The following is a 17,854-nucleotide window of genomic DNA, read 5'->3' on the forward strand; positions in this document are numbered from 1 at the left end:
GAATACAGGGTGCCATAATTCTCAGCTTCTCTCCTCCCTACAAGAGAAATTATTCAAAGAAATTCCCCAAAGGGCCTGTCACATTTGGATAAGGCTGGCATCACTCCAAGACTGTGAGATTGCTAGAGAAAGGGAATTTACTTGAGGAAGAATGAGAATATAGCATTATTTAGCAGCTAAGAGCTGTTCCTGCAGGGAGTGGAACATCATCTGCCTTGGTATCAGAGGAAACTGAGGCCGTTCCACATCTCAGCCCCAGATTTAATAAACACTGACATGTTTGCACAGTATGTGCTTGCAAGAGGCATTTCTGTAAGTGCAAGGAAGCAGTTTGTGCATTAGCAAGGCTGGCAGAGGCATTTTCTGTGCTACTTCAGTATCAGAGTTGTCAAGTGCACTATCAAAAGCTTCAGCAGAAATGGGCTTTTTAATGTACACTGTTCCAGGGCACAAACCATTAGCAGAAGGCTACAGTTGCTGGGTTTTGGGGCTTTTGCTAGATTATCTATTGATCTATTTATTTATTTATTTTGAAGTAGCAGAAATTTCATGTGAACAGACTTGTACATGAAAGAAAAAGGAACATTTAGCACACATCTTTGAGCATACCATTATTTTTAATCTCAGAGAGAAACTAGGACTATTAAAGCATCCATTTTCAGAGAGTGCCTTGTACCATCAACCATGTGCCATTTGTTTGTGAAAAAGGTGAAACAAGGAAAGATTGGGCATTGCAAACATTGCACCTCACATAGCCCAGCCAGTTACAGTGAACATCAACAGACAGCATGTAAACGCAGCTGGGGCACAAAAGCAGCTCCTTCTCTTCCCTTCCCTTCCCTTCCCTTCCCTTCCCTTCCCTTCCCTTCCCTTCCCTTCCCTTCCCTTCCCTTCCCTTCCCTTCCCTTCCCTTCCCTTCCCTTCCCTTCCCTTCCCTTCCCTTCCCTTCCCTTCCCTTCCCTTCCCTTCCCTTCCCTTCCCTTCCCTTCCCTTCCCTTCCCTTCCCTTCCCTTCCCTTCCCTCCCTCCCTTCCTCCTTCCCTCCCTTCCCTCCCTCCCTGATGTTGTTCAAATTTTTCAGAACAACAATGAGAAGCCCTGCAACTTTAAATAATCAGAAATCGTTTTTCAAGCATAAATTCTTCCCATCCTGGCTAATTGAGTCAAGGCCGACTGAGAAATGATAAATTTTCTCTTCCCCCTTTTAAAATGTCTACATTATTGTCGATAATTCATGCCAACTGAAGTCAAGGGATACAGGCTACAGTTGGGTTTGGTTATGATAACTTTATTTACATTTATTTCTATCACATTTCAGCTTCCACAGGCCATATAACAGCTCCCTGTCTTCAGTTAATGAAGCACTTCTAGTCATCTCATTCCAAATTAAAAATATGGCACTACTGTTGTGCCAGATAAGACACGGGTGTATTTTCCTAATTATTTTATTTCTTGTTGACTAAATTGGAAACAGACTGAACAAAGAAGAGATATTTCATTATATGTCTGCAAATAAATGATATATAAAACAACTACATCATATGCTTCAGTAAAATAACTTGCTGCTGTGAGAAATACTCTCTGCTGAAGATTTACTTGAATGTCCTGCACTTCTCAAAGAAGGGTTACCTCTCTACATTTCAAACAATTTTACTTTCTTCAAAGTGCAAAAGAAAAAATGTAGAAAAATGTTTTAATATAAAAGTTTGTGGTAGCCAAATGCATTGTAGATGAAAATAATGGATAATAACTCAAATCCAGAAGGGGCACCAGATTCAGCCTGAATTAATTCTAAAGCTTTGTCAAAGAGAGCAATTCATTTTTGGCAGCTTGAAAGCTTAGAAAGCTGGTAGGGGAAGGGCTGCCAGAAATGTGTTTCTTGGAAGGAGATTTTCTCCTGAGGATGCCCTTTAGAAATCAATCTAACCTGGGTCACCCACTGATGCTGCTCATGCTCTGGTTTAGGAAGTACAGGGATGGGTGAAGTTTCCTTTCTGCCCAATGCCCTCCATGATTCCCACCCTCTATTGAACCTCCTTGGGTTCAGTTTCCCAAGAATTAAATGGAAATAAAACTCATGGTGCAAATCCTCTTTCTGAGTCTGTCATGATGCCTTACTGCAAGAACCATATAAATCCCATCTATGAAGTAGATTGCTCTGTAAAAAATCTGCCACAGTTAAACTGAACCCTCATTTTCTCTTAAAAATCACAACACTAACATAATATAAAAAGCCAGTGGAATTTCAATGGCATAGAAAAAATCATTGACCATTTGTCAAGTTCTGCATGAAACTGGAAAATGCTTCCCCTGGTACTGTTAAACTGAAAGAAGTCTCATCTGCTTGGCCTAGTTGGCATGGGTGAGTTTTTACTGTGTGTTATCCTTGTAAATGAAGGAAACACAGCAGCTGTGGAAGACATACCCCAAAAAAAGGCCAGAACACCTCACACACCTCACAGAGCTGCAAGTCAGGAAGAGCTGGGACTTGGGCAGGGAGAGCAGGTGAGTGTCCCACGAGTGTCACAGGAAGAGAGGTACTGACTGCAGTCAAGACAGGAAGACATGGATTTTTGGAGATGTTTCTTGGACGGCAGCTGGGGTGAGGGTCTCCTGAAAAGCCTCCAGCATTTGGCAGCCAAGAGGAGAAGGGGCGAGGGTGTGTTAGCAGAAAGCAGGAGAAGATAATGGTACAGAAAATGCAGTTCAAACAGAAGAACATAAGACAGAGGGGACCAGGGAAAATGTGGAGGTTTTGAGTCGCCCTTTCTTTCACTGTGTCCTGCCCATGTGCAAAACCAGCTCATGAGCAAAGCACCTTTGCAGGTCTGTGCACAGAGTTAAGTGTTGTGGCAATCTGGAAATGCCCCACTGCAAGACGTGAGCTCATCCATGTTCCCTCAGCACAAGGGATGAAACCTCTTTCTGAAAAAAAAAAAAAAAGTTAAAAATTTTCTTTAAAATTATTGCTTAGGGTACATACAAATCACTGTAACCTCCTGCTCTTTCTCAGCAAGTCCAGGCAACACTAAACACCCATTTTCTCTTTTTTCCCCCATTTATGATCACTGTTAGGAAAGGAAGTCCTGGCTTTGTCAAAGCAGTGGGGAGGTTTTGCATGGCTGCACATGTCTTCAAGCCCAAGCCTTCAGCCGAAAAACCTAAACATTTGTAAATAAAAAGGCTGATTCGTCCTTGTTCATATGATAGAGTTTGGTTTTCCCCAATTACAGTGCTAATTAATGGTCTTCACTTCATTCCCACTGTGACAAGCAATCTCTTCCCAAAACCCTGTTGGTGCCTCCATCATGTTGAGATGCAGGTATGCAGGGAAAAGATGCTTCTTTTCCCAGACTCTCAGCAGCACCAAAGACAGATGTTTGTGGGGTTTTTGCTTGCTTCACTCTCTGTGAAAATTTGATTTTCTCAGCCTGAGGCAGCCTTCAAGAGTTAAGGTAGCAAATTAACCTGTCTGCTTTATGGTTTGTAGTCATCCTGCCTGGCTGCCAAACTGCTCAGCGTGGCCACATCTTTCCTCTGAGCCTGATGGAGAGGCAGTGGGACCACCCCCACACACACAGCCCTGGAACATCAGCTGGTGACAGATTCTCCTAGTTTTATCTCTGTGAAATTGTGCCCAAAGTCCTGGGTCCTGTTTGCCTCCATCCGTGGTGAAAATTGTGCACTGGGTTTTGTGTGGCCACTGGCACCAGGAGGCATTGCCTCCCTCTTTGGGCAGCTGGCAGTGCTGAGTGTTGAAGGCTGCATGATGTGAGCTCCCAAGGTGGACAGTGAAAGCAGTGGGAGGGAAAAGCTTGATTTCCCCTCCAGGTGCAGCCTCTCCACCTTTTACCCGGGTGACTTTTCTGTCTCATCGAGACCAGGCATGAAGGTAAATGTCTTTTCAGTGTCAGGAGCATTCTCAGTATGTCTCACCTTTAGTAAAAGCATCCTTCTGCCTGCAAGCTGAAGAGCTCATTATTCTTATAGCACCCCCATATCACCTTGAGAAATAAAGGTGTGTACAAATATCACAGCTAGCTGACAAGCTGGAGACAATTAGCGCTTGCTCCTTCTGACCCTTGGCCACACACTCTCTGCTGCCCTTCTGCCTTTTTTCCAGCTTCAGTCTCACCAGAATCCCCAATACTGTGTTTTGCAGTGTAAAAATGACAAAGAGCAGCTCAGTTCATGATAAACACAGAGCACTTGTGGCTTTGATGCCACTGCAGGCTGCAACACTCCCTCAGCACAGGGCATGTCCCCCAGCACTCCATGCTTTTGCACAGGCTAGCCCTTGCCAAATTCCCTAGTAATGAGATAAAACAAGCACGATCCCCTTTGTTTGAAGCAGGATAAATGCTGACCTATGCTACAGGTGCCTTCCCAGGCCTTTACTTGGTTTTATTTATGGCAATGTGTTGGAAGGGATCTCTGGGATGGCCAAAACGTCACAAGAGACTTTGCAGCTGACTCCAGCAGCCAGCAGAGCTAGTCCATGTGCCCAGGGTGTGGATGTGTGACAATGCTGGGCTGTTGGGATGAAATGTGATTAAAAGAAGATAGAAACAGCAGCCTGACTTCATTCTACAGCTCGGTAAGTGTCTGTGTCACTTACCTAATTTTTTTTTTTAATACACGCTACTGGTTTTCTGCTTTATCTTTTATGAATACACCATTTCCATGTATGCATATATTTTGTCTATTAAGAGCCACAGATTTGCAGGCAGTGAGGCCATTCCTTTCCACAGTGACATCAGCCAGTGGAGGATGTGATTTATTTTAGCACTCCCTGTAATCAGAGTAATGTTGCTGCAGTGGCCAGAGGCTCCTGCACAATGCAGAACATTTTGACGCAGTGCAAAGACTCCTCCTTGCCATAACAAAAGAGACACTGAGAGATGTGCTCACCAGAGCTGCACCACTGACACTCACACAGGTCCTGGCACAGCAGCCCAGGCCTGGGTGCCACGAGCTGAGCCCAAACTGCTCTGACCCCGCCGTGCCCAGGGCTCTGGAGTCAGGGCTGACAATGGGCAGCACCAGCCCACCTCAATCGCCCCCACCTGGGCTGCTGCTGCCATAAACAACAGACTGAGAGCTCTTTGGAGAAGGGCAATGCCTTTTGATTCTCTGCAGAGCATCCCACTCTCCCCTGGACACTGCACAAAGCTGCTCTGCCGTTTCCAAGGTGATGCCTGGAGGTGAAGCCTGTTATGTATTCTCTTGCAGGTAACAGCAGCTGTAGCTCAGAGATGCCCTTGGATGGGCCATTGTTTGAAAGGAGGTAGGAAAAGAACAGAAGATCTATTAGTAACCAATTTTTAAAGACTGGTAAGAAAAAAAAAAGAAAATAAGGACATTTATTTTATGTTTTCTAATGCAGTTCAAGTTCTTGCACCTAGGAATGAGCATTGTATCTATGTTGTAAACAACAAAATCAATCATTTGATACGGCTTAGTTTTGTCCTGTAAGATAATGGTTACAAATGTTGTTTATGCCTAGTATTAAGTCTTGAGTTGCCTGAGGAGGGCTGACTTTATAAATCAAAATGTAGATGTTCCTTCCTGAGGTCTGCCTAGCGGAAGGGCTGGCTGTGGGTACAGCACTTCACCCCTCACTGCCCTTGGACCTCCTGAAATCTTGGGGAACACTTTTTAAACTTTAAAATAGCTTTCTGGAATTTCCTCTCAGAGTTTTGCCACAATCCAAAACTCGCGTTTTTTAAAGCCTGATTCCCTGGAGTCTTTCTACTGATCTCCTTCAGCTCAAAAATTCATAATACCCTGTGGTTTTGCAAGCAGTAGTTTAATAGACACATTTCAGTCAGTGTGCTAAGAAAACAAAAAGCTGACTCCAGAAGATGCTTGTTTCCTTTCTGGTTTTCCTTCTAGTAGCTCCATGTGGGAACCATAAGTGTAAACCATACACACTTGGGTAAAATGGGCATTTCTTCAAAACATGAAAGTCTGTTCTTGCAGGACAATGCTGGTGTCCAGCAAGGCCAGAGCAACATCTCATCCAGGCTGCTGCCTGCCACTGAGAAATCAGTGCCAGACATTTGAAAGGATAATTGATAAAGCCAATGCAACAGCTTGGAAAAAAACCAACAGAGACCACTGCTTCTGCCAGCAGGATCCATCTTTATCACACACAATCCAGCATTTATGTTTCTACCTGGGAAAGTTTAAAACAAGTCTTGGGGTACAGAAGGAAAGACAAACCAGCCACAGTCACAGCACCAAGCACTTGTTAGAGCAGACATTTCTGTCCTTGGTGGCCATTCACTCAAATGTGCTGCCTCCCAGTGTCCTGGGAGGGAAAGGAAAAACATTCACACGTGGTGTTTATGGCTGCAGTCACTTCTCTGCTATGCACCCTTCCCAAGAAAACAGACAGTCTTTATCAAAGTTAAGGTAAGTGTGACAGGTTGCTATTCTACACAGGACTCTTATTAAGGCCAGGATGGCTGCCTCAGGCTGCTGCTTCTGCAGCCGGTGCCAGGCCGGGAGCACAGGCAAAGCTCTCAGGCCCATGGGGTGATTATTGGGGCTGTCTTGTGCAGGGCCAGGAACTGGACTTGGATCCTTGTGGGTCCCTTCCAACTCAGGATATATTCCATGAAATATTCACTCAGGGTATATTCTATGAAATATTCATTTTCTATGAAATGAGGGCAGGGAGATGGTGAGCAGTAAATACATCACAGACACTCGAATCGCTGTTCTCAGCACATTGAAAGGTGCTGGTGGTGGGAACAGAGCGAGGTCTGCCCCAGCCTGATTCAGAAACTCCCCAAGAGCAGAAAACTGGGAAAGGAGAGGATGGATGGAGATGAAGAGAGCCTGGTCATCTCCCCTCCTCCCTGCAGTCCTCACCAGGAGCATAACACAACTGTGATCATGCAAACAAGCACTCACTGAGCTGGAAGTCTTTTCAACCATGGCCTCTGATGCAATGGAGGCTGGACTGGTGGCTGTGGTTGTTCAGGAAGCAAAAGGAGTAAGTAAATCATTCAACACAGAAGCACTTTTGTTGGATGTCAAAATGTGATAGACTACAAATGTACTGGTGTCTGTGAGATGGGTGGTTTATTCCCCTCCTCAGGCACGATCCACAGGGGCACCACCATTCCCACAGCAGGATCTGCTTTGCAGAGACAAGACCAGGAGGACTCTCCTGCTTTGTAGGCAAGATGCAGGGCATGACCTCTATTGCAAGAGAGACATCCTGGGGCAAGTTCAGCAGTTCAGGATTAACTCTGTTAGCACAGAGGGCTCGGCTGCCCCTCCAAGAGCGGCTGTCAGCTGTGGAATGGTGCCTGAGCATCAGCATGGGATGCTGCAAATCCTCCACATCCAGCAGCACAGCACTGCATTAGGTCATGTATTTGTTATTTTTACCCAGAGGAATTGGGCTAGGGCGTGGTAGGGAAATACTGAAAGTTTATTTTCTGTGGAAAACTATGAAACCCACATGGAAAATAAAAGCACACTGACACCTCTGCTGTGCAAATCCTTGGCATAGAGCAGCTCTGCTTTCCATCTGTGTAGAACATGCATATCTATTTACTGTGCTGAACTCCAGGCAGCACTGGTACAGCCAGAGGGCACAATAGGCATCTCAATTAGGCTACAAGCATCAGTTCAGTGCATTTTGTGTATATAGTCACTGGCAGATTACAGACTTAATAGACATTTCTTCTTACTGGCACAGGGAGCACCAAAGAGCTCAAAAGCTGTTTTGAAATAAATCTCTCTCAACCCTTATGTCTGCTCATGAAAGTTATGGTCTTTTAATCTGTCTCTGACGTACTGAACTTCTGCAACATGCTCCTTGTTACTGATTTACAGTTCTTGCAGGTGCCTTCAGGGCTCACAAAAAGGTCCAATGAGGCAGACAAGGGCAATGGGAAAGAGGCTGCTGCAAGCAAGGGCTGCAGTCCCCTGCTGGAAGCAGTTGCTGTCCTCAGCTTGGGGTACATCACATAATACATTCTGTGGGCTGTGCTTTGCAGCAGCTCTGGGATGAGAAGATGCCCTGCCCTGTTCCTGGGGGCTGCTGCCAGTCTCCCTTGGGCACCTGGCTGCCCACTCAGGAGTGGGGTGCACCTGTTCCCTGGGAAGCGTGAGACCTCAAATCCTGTTTGGGATTTGAGAGCATGAAACCTCAAATCCTGTGCTCAGTTTGGGGCCCAATCACTATGAGAAAGACACTGAGGTGTGGAACTGTGTCCAATAGAGAAGGGTAAGGAAGCTGGAGAAGGGTCTGGAGCAGCAGTCCTGTGGGGAGCAGCTGCTGGCACTGGGGTTGCTCAGCCCATCACTTTGCCCACATCAGGAACCTGGCACCTCCTCTGTGGCCATCCCCAGGTCCCAGCTAAGCACAGGCGCTGCTGGCAGCAGCACTGACAGATTTCCTGTGAGAATACAGACACGTTGCATCTCTAAGGGTCTTGAAATATCAGGATAACCTCAGAAGGGGCTTGGGAACCCTGAGGAGGGCATGAGAGAGGTGGAAGTATTTCCCTGTGTGGTGGAGGGGATTGGAGTAGGTGCAAGCCTGCAGCGCTTTGCTGTGGATGTGACTTGGGCTGACAAAATGCAATTACTGGATCTGGCATTTCTCCAGGACCCCAGGATTAATGTTCTGATTCACACGAAACCTATTACCTCCCCATAAATACTCAACAACATTTTAAAGAGTTAATTTATTTTCTTCTCCTCTTCTCTTCTTCTGCAATTTGCATTATCTGTTGCTAAATATATTATGGCATGCTTTCCCCCAATTCACCACTTCAAAGACCTCCTCGTAGCAATTTCATAAGTAAATCACTACTTGATCTTATAACTCAAGTACATAGTGTCAACCACAGGAATTTTATTTCAGTCCAAATCACCATGCTTTTGAAAGTTAATATCCATTATTTTCCTCTAGTAGTTTCATCTGCTCTGCAGCAGTAGGAAAAAAACATTTCTGTCTAGCTGAAGCCATTAGGTGGAGAGGTGTTTAATGGAGACATCCCAATGCTGCCTGTTAATCTCTCCTCTGGAGCTGAGGTCATTTGAAAAATATGAGTATTTACTTTGTTCACCTCCCTAATCTGAGCCATAATTTCTTTTTCCTCACAGACCCTGGAGCACACAGAGATGGTTTTTGTTTAAGCACATCAGGCACCTTTCCTCCAGGGCAAAAATATGATGTGAATTTATAACTCAGGGATCCTCAGCTCCTCGCTGGCCCACAGGTGACCGATGTGGTGGCGTGCACCAGAGCACCAGTGACCACCTTCTGTGTCAGGCAAATCAATATCTTCCCACCTTTTGACCCTTTTACAACACCAGCTGGCCTTGTACCAACCAAATGTGCCAGCAGTTGTCAAGGCTTCTGGAAAAAACAGCTTTGGAGCGGTCCTCAGCTCTGAACAGGGGCTGGTCTTTGCCTCTCCAAGCAGCAGTGCCAATATTTTATGCTGCTGGCAGACTCTTGTCCTTTCTGCAGTCAGAAAATGGGGAAAACGGCTTGCCCGGCCCACACTGAGGTGCACCTGGCAAAGTCACAGTCGGCTCACCAGTGGCCAAGAGAGGGAGCAGCCCCAGAGGCAGACGCTGCCTCACCAGTCACCACCTAGCAGGGTGCTCAGCTGCTTGACAGAGAAATTACTGTGACAGAAAAATTAATAGGAATTAGAATCAGCATGAATTGAAACAAATTTGAACAAGGAGGGCCAGGGTTCCCCTGTTGGCTCAGCACAGGAGCTCACAAAGGCCCATGTACTTTGGTGTGGGGAAGTCAGCAAGAGCTGCATGTTGTGTATCAGTGTCCTGCACTGATTTAACACCACAATCATAAATAAAAGTGTTTTTCAGGAAAATACTTAGGTCTTGAAAAGAAATATTTTCTGGTTTTTGATGATTCTGTGTAATTCTTAATTTCTAGGCTGCCCAGAAAACCCTGAGAGGGGCCTTATTTATTTTCCATAGAAATATTTTCAAGAATTTTTTCTTCAGCAAGAGGCAGGAAATTCTTTTCCTCATTGGTGAGTGGGATGTCCAGCCAGGAGGGGCAGCATTAAGAGCACAAGTGACCAACACCATGCTATGAGGTTGCCTACCCCAAACATCCCTTCAGGGCTTGCACAAGGCTGCATTTGTTCCAATCTGCTGCAGATGAGGAAAGGCAAGTTTTGCCTCAATCCACAGCTGCAGAAAGGAATCAGGTTCTAAACATACCCAAAAGTGAGATTAAAACACAAACGAAGTTAAATGTTGGTATTCTAAGTGATAACTCAACTTTATTTTTTCATAAAAGAAGAACAAAAGAGAGGAAATAGTAAGGTGGGAAAGTGCCACGAGCAGCACAGGAGGGGGGACACCAGCACCATGGGCCCAGCCTGGCTCACAGGGTGCAGAGGGAAGATCTGTGCTGGGTGAGCCCCGGCAGCCACAACAGCGCAGGGAGGCAGGGCAGCAGCAGCACAGACAGAAAAGACTCCATCCAGCACTTGGCAGATGGACATTTTGCAGCAGCCTCTGTGGCAGCTTGGACCCTTCTTATGGAGGGTTTTGAGAGGGGAAACCTCAGGTCCCCCTGTCCTGGTTTAGGACAAATTAGGGGAAATCTCCAAAAGGGAGGCCCCCAAAAAACAAACCTCCAACCACCCCTCCCCCAACACCGGGTTCGGGAAGGAATTCCTTGGAGGAGCAAAGTGGAAAACAAAACCTATTTATTGACAAGTAACAAAAGAACACTCCCCAATACAAGAAAAGAAAAGAAACCAGGCAGTGTTGTGGAGGGCGCTGAGCTTCTCTGGCAGACTCCGGGAGGGTCCTGAACGTCTCAGGTCAGGTCTGGAGCCGGTCCAGTATCTTCAGGGGAGGGTAAGAAAGAGGGAACAAAAGAAAAGAAAAAAAACAGCGCAGAAAGCAAAAGCAGCAAAAAAACTATCAGCTAGGGGCCGAGGTAGGAGCAAGCAAGCAAGCGGCTAGCCAAGCCAAGCAGCCAGAAGCCAAAAGCGAAAGTGCCCAGTCACACTCCCTCCTCTCTTCCCCGCCCCGGCAAGACGGCCGGGGGGAAGGGGGGGGGAAGAGAGAAAAGGCACAGCTGCCAGACACAACACACGATATTGGGATAAAGGCTGTCACCCCACGACACCCCCTCACAGCAACAGCACATCAGGAGAGAAGTTTTTTGCCCCCCCAAAGTTCATTGGCTGCTCGTTGGTATCCAGGCTAAGTTCACCTGATGTGTCTAAGTGTTCCTTGCTTGTTTGCCTGAAGTATCAACTGCAAAGCCTTTTAATGACCTCACACTGCGTGCTTCATTTCCTAAAGTGAAGCAGTTCGAAGCTTTAACTGTCAAACCTCAAATCTTCAAAGAGGCATTGGAGAAACACCGCTCACTTTTCACTGGTTCTCTATGGGCCACTCCCACGGGTTGGGAAGCTCCTGACAGAAACTCCATTGCTAAATCCCAACTGCCCTTCTGTGAGCTGTGTCTTTTTCTGTCCATCTGTCCACGAGGTTTCTCCTCTTGTCTCACATGTAAAACCTAAGATAAGGCATTGCTGAGATGCCTGGCTCAACAGCTTAGTGCTGAAGGGGAGAACCACAACTGCAGATTTTAATGTTTGCCATTAACCTTTAATAATTGCTTCCCTCTTATTGGGCCTGTCACTGCAATAAATTTCAATGTACCAAACACTTGAGTTAAATCCTCTCTAACAGTTCCCTTGTTAGGCTGAATAACAGTCAGATTTCTTCAATATGTCCTACCAAGATCCCTAATCATCTCCATTGTTTTCCTCTTGGCTTCTTCAGTACTAACAGTATGCAGTTTCAACAGGAACTGCCAGCTTCCTCATCAACTTTAATAACAAGTGCTTAATAATTGCAGGTATAATTATTCACAGCACTGACAAAATTTGCTATTCACCACTAATTTCTTCAAATTACTGAACACATAAAGCAAAAACAGACTAGTTAGAAAGACATTAATTTTTAATAATTTGCATTAGTGTTGTTTAATGAACAAAATCTGCAACTCAGTGTTCCAACAATATTTCAACACAATATAAAAAGAAAGCCAGCAGGATTCTGGGTTGCATCAACAACAAAGATAAATATGTCATTATCCCACTTGTCATGCCACACCTGGAATACAAAGTTCAGTTTTGGTCCCCACTACACAAAAATGATATGGACGGGCTGAAGAGGGTCAAGAGAAGGGTCAGAAAGGTGATCAGAGGATTGGGAACCAGCCATAATAGAAAAGGCTGGGAGAACTGGGTTTGTACAGCCTTGGAAAAAGAAGGCGCAGGGGAGACTTTATTGCTGTGTCCCAGTACTTGAAGGGTGGCTACAAAGAACATGAGACTCCCTTTTTACAGAGTCACATGGAAAAGAGGGGAGGTAACAGGTACGAGTTACTCCTGGTGAGATTGGACAAAAGAGGAAAATTTTTTCACACAGAGAACAGTCAGTCATGGGGATAAACTCCCCAGAGATGTGGGGGACTCCCCAATAGCTGACATTTTTAAGATTCAGCTGGACAGGGAGCCAGGCCGTCTTGTCTAGACTATGGTTTTGCCAAGAAAGGTCAGACCAGGGTTCCTTCCAAGCTGGCACCACAAGAGGAATAAAGAAAATGGTGACTTACATGCACATATTCTTTGGACTTGGCTGGAAACACTTAGCCCAGACCTCTGTCAGGGTGTGGGCCCAGACCAAGATGGAGCAGTACCAGCCAACATTGTATTTCCTCGCCTTGGTTTTATTCTATTTGTAAATTTTGATTAATCCCACAACCAGAAATCAGGGAGACATGACACAAAAGCCCACACAAAGCATTGGCAGAAACCCAAGCCTCCCATGCACTGTCACCTCCTCCTGTCTCTGAGGTCAGGGCATCCCAGAGGACATTTCCTACATGCTCCCACCTGGCACAAAACCCTTTCCAGAAGAAAGCTGGCAGCAGGGGGCAGGTTCCCAAGTCACTCCAGGCATGTCAGTGCTGGATGGTCTCTCCCATGGGATCTTGGCTGCAGCGTGAGGTAGGAGCAGCATAACCCAGTTTGGGATGTGAGCTCCTGCCTGCCAGGAGCCAGCCAAAGCTGCACTGTCAAACACCACGTGTGTCCCTCAAACTCTTCCTAGGTGCTGGACCCAACCTAAACCAGACACAAAGTGTTTTCTGTCCTAGTGAACTGCCCTGTGCCTGATCTGGCTTGCCATAATTCCAACTGGGCATCACTATGGCAGGGAATGGGGGATACAGGACACAAACCCAGGACCACAAGGTATTTGCCGGCCCACAAACGCAACACCTTCCTTACCCAAGGGATGTTTCAGATATTAAGGGTGCAGTCTTGTGGATATTTGCAATTTCAGATGAGGAAGCCCAGAGGGATGACTGAGGAGGTTAGACTTGACAGTCTCACTCTTGTCCAGGATATCCAAGCATTGCAAGTCCAGCTGTAAAATCAGTGTGTAGGATAGATAAATACATAAACATTTGTTCTCAAAATAATGTCCAAAAAGCTTTTTCCAGGCATCCTAACAGATACAAAACAATACTAAAACCAATAAAATCCTATAAAATATCTTGGTACCGATGCTGAGATGTAATAAATAAGAGTATATACAGCTTTCCTTTCCATCTTTTAAGTAAACCACTTCTACTTCCCTTGCATTTCCAAGGAGCTGCTGTGCACACAACACAATTATTTCATTCATCTCTTCAGATGAACAGGTACTGCCCTGCTGTGGCTCAGTGAAACCCCATTGCTGCCAGAGGCAGTGGCAGGTTCACAGCAGATCAGCAAATCGGGCATCAGCCTTTTCCCTGGGCATCCCTGAACACAGGACAATCAACAGCCCTGATTTCTCAGGGAAGGAGGGTCCAAAATGAGGGCTCTGCCTGAGTTCATGCCTGGGACCCTGGTGGCATTTATTAAATCCCCAGCCTCCAACACTGCTTGAATTGCTTGTCTCTGCTCCCCTCTGAAAACAGCTCTGGGGGAGAATTTGCAGCTCCTGCAGATGGCTGTAGAAGTTTATGGAGCTGGCTGCTTTTTAATTAAATAAATAATTAAAAAACATTAATAACAAAAAAATCAATTTTAGGGTCCAAGCACCTCCAGCTGAAGTCCCCTTTCTTTCTGATTGATGGTGACAGTGGCTGAGCAGCACTTTGTTCCACGCAATGCTCTCTGCCTTCAGATATGAGAGGTGGGAGAAGACAGAAATAAAAGGAACACTGATGGCAAGTTTAACAAAATATCTCTACAGACAGAGAATCCTCAGAATGCCCAAAGCACTTCAAATATTTCTTAGGCAGAAGTGTCAGAAAATCAGTCTTTTGTGAGCATTTCTCCTAATTAGCTCTTTGCAATTCATGAGGCCTGGTGTGGAGCTGGCAGCTCCTTCCCAGCGGAGCCCCGGCTGCTCCTGCAGCCCCGTGCTCAATTTGCTCAGCTAAGGCGAGTTAATGCTTCAATATGCAGCAGGCACTTCCCTAAATGCTGAAAGACTTAAACAAATTATAGCCATCCTATAATTTGGCAGGTTAGGAAAGAAGCTTTTAAAGAGCCTTGTAAAACGAATGACTTAAACCTTCACCCCAGGCTATTTTTAAAATTCATTTGTCTGCACTCCAGCAAAAAGGAAGGCACAAATATATGCATGATCCATGTCTAAAATTTTGATTTTTGAATTAGTTAGAAATACACTTCAATCTTTGTGGCAACTAACAAATGATTTGGGGAAATGGTGTTGTAATACTGGTCATGGAAATAGCCACAGTTTCATACCCTTCCTCTGCTAAGCAAGGCTTGAAATTAGACTTGTGGAGGAATTTTTGGCAAAGGAAAGAAGAGATAGCACACTATCTCCTTGCAGCAGAGTTTTAATGACTAACTTTTGTGTTCCTTTCCACTGCAATAAGTGTGCTTTTAATCACACTAATTATGAATTGCCCACTTGTGATGATGCAGCAAGTCAAGATGTGCAAAAAGAGCTACACAGAAGTTTACATAAAAAAAATAATGCTGCTCTATCTCATCCCATAAGGCACTAAGTGGGATGAACTACAGCTAGAGAACGCAGAGGCCCTTCTCTTTCCCCAGGAAGCAAGAATCCCTTACTATATATGAACACATTTGGTGTACTCTCTGTGAAAGAGTTCCCCCATAAAGAATTAGAATGTGTTTAAAACTGACACCTGCAAATGCTCATTTAGACAGACCTCTATGACCATTAATCCCTTGACCTTTGTAACCTCTGCATTAAATCAACATCATAACCCATTATTTTTCTGTGTAAGACTTTTAATGCTAATATCTTCTTCATTAAATATGAGAGAGAAAACAGGATTAGAAAGAAGCAGTTCTCCATTCCTAATATATCTGCTTTTAAATGCTTACCTAAAACCTCAGGGTAACATCTACTATGGAAAATAAAAATATGCAAAGTCTGAATCTACAATCTGTGTGTAGCAGTTACTAGGGGGAAGTGAGGCTTCAGGCTTACATGGCTGGTGTAATCAAGAGCTTTACTGAGTGAAAGACGGGGCAAGCAATCAAAATATTTTTGAAATGGTCTTTGAGATCTCCATCTCCTTCCTAACAAACCCAGTACTTCTCACATCACCTCTGCATCCATCCTGCACTGGCTGGGACCCCTCTCTGAAGGGACACATGGAGTCTTGGGCTGCATTTGGACACAGCACCAACAACTCTCCTCAACAGAGATGGCAATGCTCTCCTCTGATGCTGGGGATTAGGTTTCTTTCCTTTTGTTCCTTTTTACTTCTAGAATTATTTTTCCCCATAACTTCCTAGGAAACACTAACAACTGGGTGCTTAAGAAAAACACAAAAAGCAGCCAATTCAGAAGGAGGGGGTTTACATTTTCCATTCCAAGGGAGGCTCTTGCCTTCCTTAGCAGACACCTGTCTTTCAAACCAAGACAGATTTTGGTGCCCACCATGAGGCACAAAGGCATTGAGAGAAAAAGGGTGAAAAAGGAATAAAACAGTTCTTGAGCAACCTAATTTTTTGTGTGCTGGATATAGAAACCTCACTGGGTGGTGGTGGTGGCAGTGGTGGGAGAGAAACCCCAGACCAGATATTCCCATTCCTTTTACCTTCCCAGAACTCTCAAAGAAAAACTGTAGGAGGATTTAGGATTACAGAAATAATATGAAGCAGCTCTAAAGCATCTCATTGTTCACAGGCCCTAAGTCAACTCTAGAAACTACAATGAATCTGGTCTTTTGATGAAACACACACAACCAAGCTGGATTTTACATCATCAGGCAACACTGACATAAAAAAGACAAAGTAGTTGGAGGTAAAACCATCCTCAGAAGCTCAGGGGCTCAGCTGCATGCTCATGACCTAGAGAATAGAATTTTACAGAACATGTGAAATTAGCATTCACTGTTGTCACCTTATTGCAAAGCTCCCATACCTTCTTGGTGATTTCTCATGTGCAGTTCCTCACAGCACTGACGCCTCCACAGCACAGCCAACAAACGCCATCTCCCTCATCACCCAGCTAACTCCACTCTTTTGTAGCACTCGTCTCCTTATTGGACACAGCTGTGGCCTGTTAAGGGCAGCCTGTTCCTAATCTTTGGTGATTGGTACAGCTGCAACTCCTCAGGTGTGAGATTACCTTCTGCACTATCTTTATTTTCTAACACTCCATCCCTCCACACACTGCCAGCAAGTGTAGAGCAGACACACTGCAAGGACACATCTCTACAGTTAACAAAACTTCATAGATGGCATCACGCCACCTGTCAGCATAGCCCCAGACCTGTGTCACCATCCTGATCCAGGCAAATGGAGGTTTGAGCTCTGCAACCAGAATGCAGCTCTGGCCCTGCTGATCTGTTTCACCTGCCATACACCAACACTTACCCTTGGCAACTCCCCTTTGCCAACCGTCTGCTCACACACAAAAAGCTGCAAACACATCTGTACACTTCCCTCTGTAGTTCCAATTTCTAGTGAGTGATGTTCCTGCCCTGGTCCCCAGTCCATAGCCATGGTCTCCTCTCCAGCCCCCAGGACCATCCACCCAATCTGAGCCTTCAGTTCAGACACTGCAGCACTGCAAAGATTACCCAGATCCCATGTTCAGCCCAGCCACTGCACCATGGTTCATACCCAGCTCCTTAGACCAGGGCTGGTATGCCCTGGACCTGGTTTTCTCTCTGGTTTGTTTCATATCCACCCCTTCTGCTTTCCAAAACTGTGATACAGGATCAAACCCCAAGTGAGAACAGCTTTTTGCAGTTGCTGCATGCTTCATCCACCCAGAGTGCCAAATCTGGCTGCAAATCAGAGAGCACATCTGATGGATCCAATGTTCCACCAGAAGCAGATCAAGGGCTTAACTGAAGCAGCAAGGACTCCCCATAACAGCAAACAGTCTTCCTGTCCACACAGCCCTCTGTGTAAAACATCTAACAGCTGCTGAACAGCAGGTGACATATTGCATGATGGAGGTTGCCACTTTAATCCTGACTTATAAAAAAAATCTATTATTACAGAATGTGGTGTAATAAGGCAAAGATAGTACAGCATAAAGCAAAAAAGTTATAAGCTTATTGTAGGATAAAAACAAAAGTGTAATGAAATAGCAAATTACTCATCAGCATTTGGAAAGGCAGCTACTCCATATATGTACAATATAAATAGTAAAAAAGAACAAATACAATAAAGGCAACTAAGAGGGATAAGCCAAGACCTTTAGGAAACAGCATCTCTAGTTTCTTTGGAGAAAAAAAAAAAAAATCAAGTGAGCTTTATTGGGACTTTGAAACTACCCTGTAGTTCAAAGAGAAC

This window comes from Melospiza melodia, chromosome 5 (genome assembly GCF_035770615.1).
Source record: "Melospiza melodia melodia isolate bMelMel2 chromosome 5, bMelMel2.pri, whole genome shotgun sequence".
Taxonomy (NCBI): Eukaryota; Metazoa; Chordata; class Aves; order Passeriformes; family Passerellidae; genus Melospiza; species Melospiza melodia.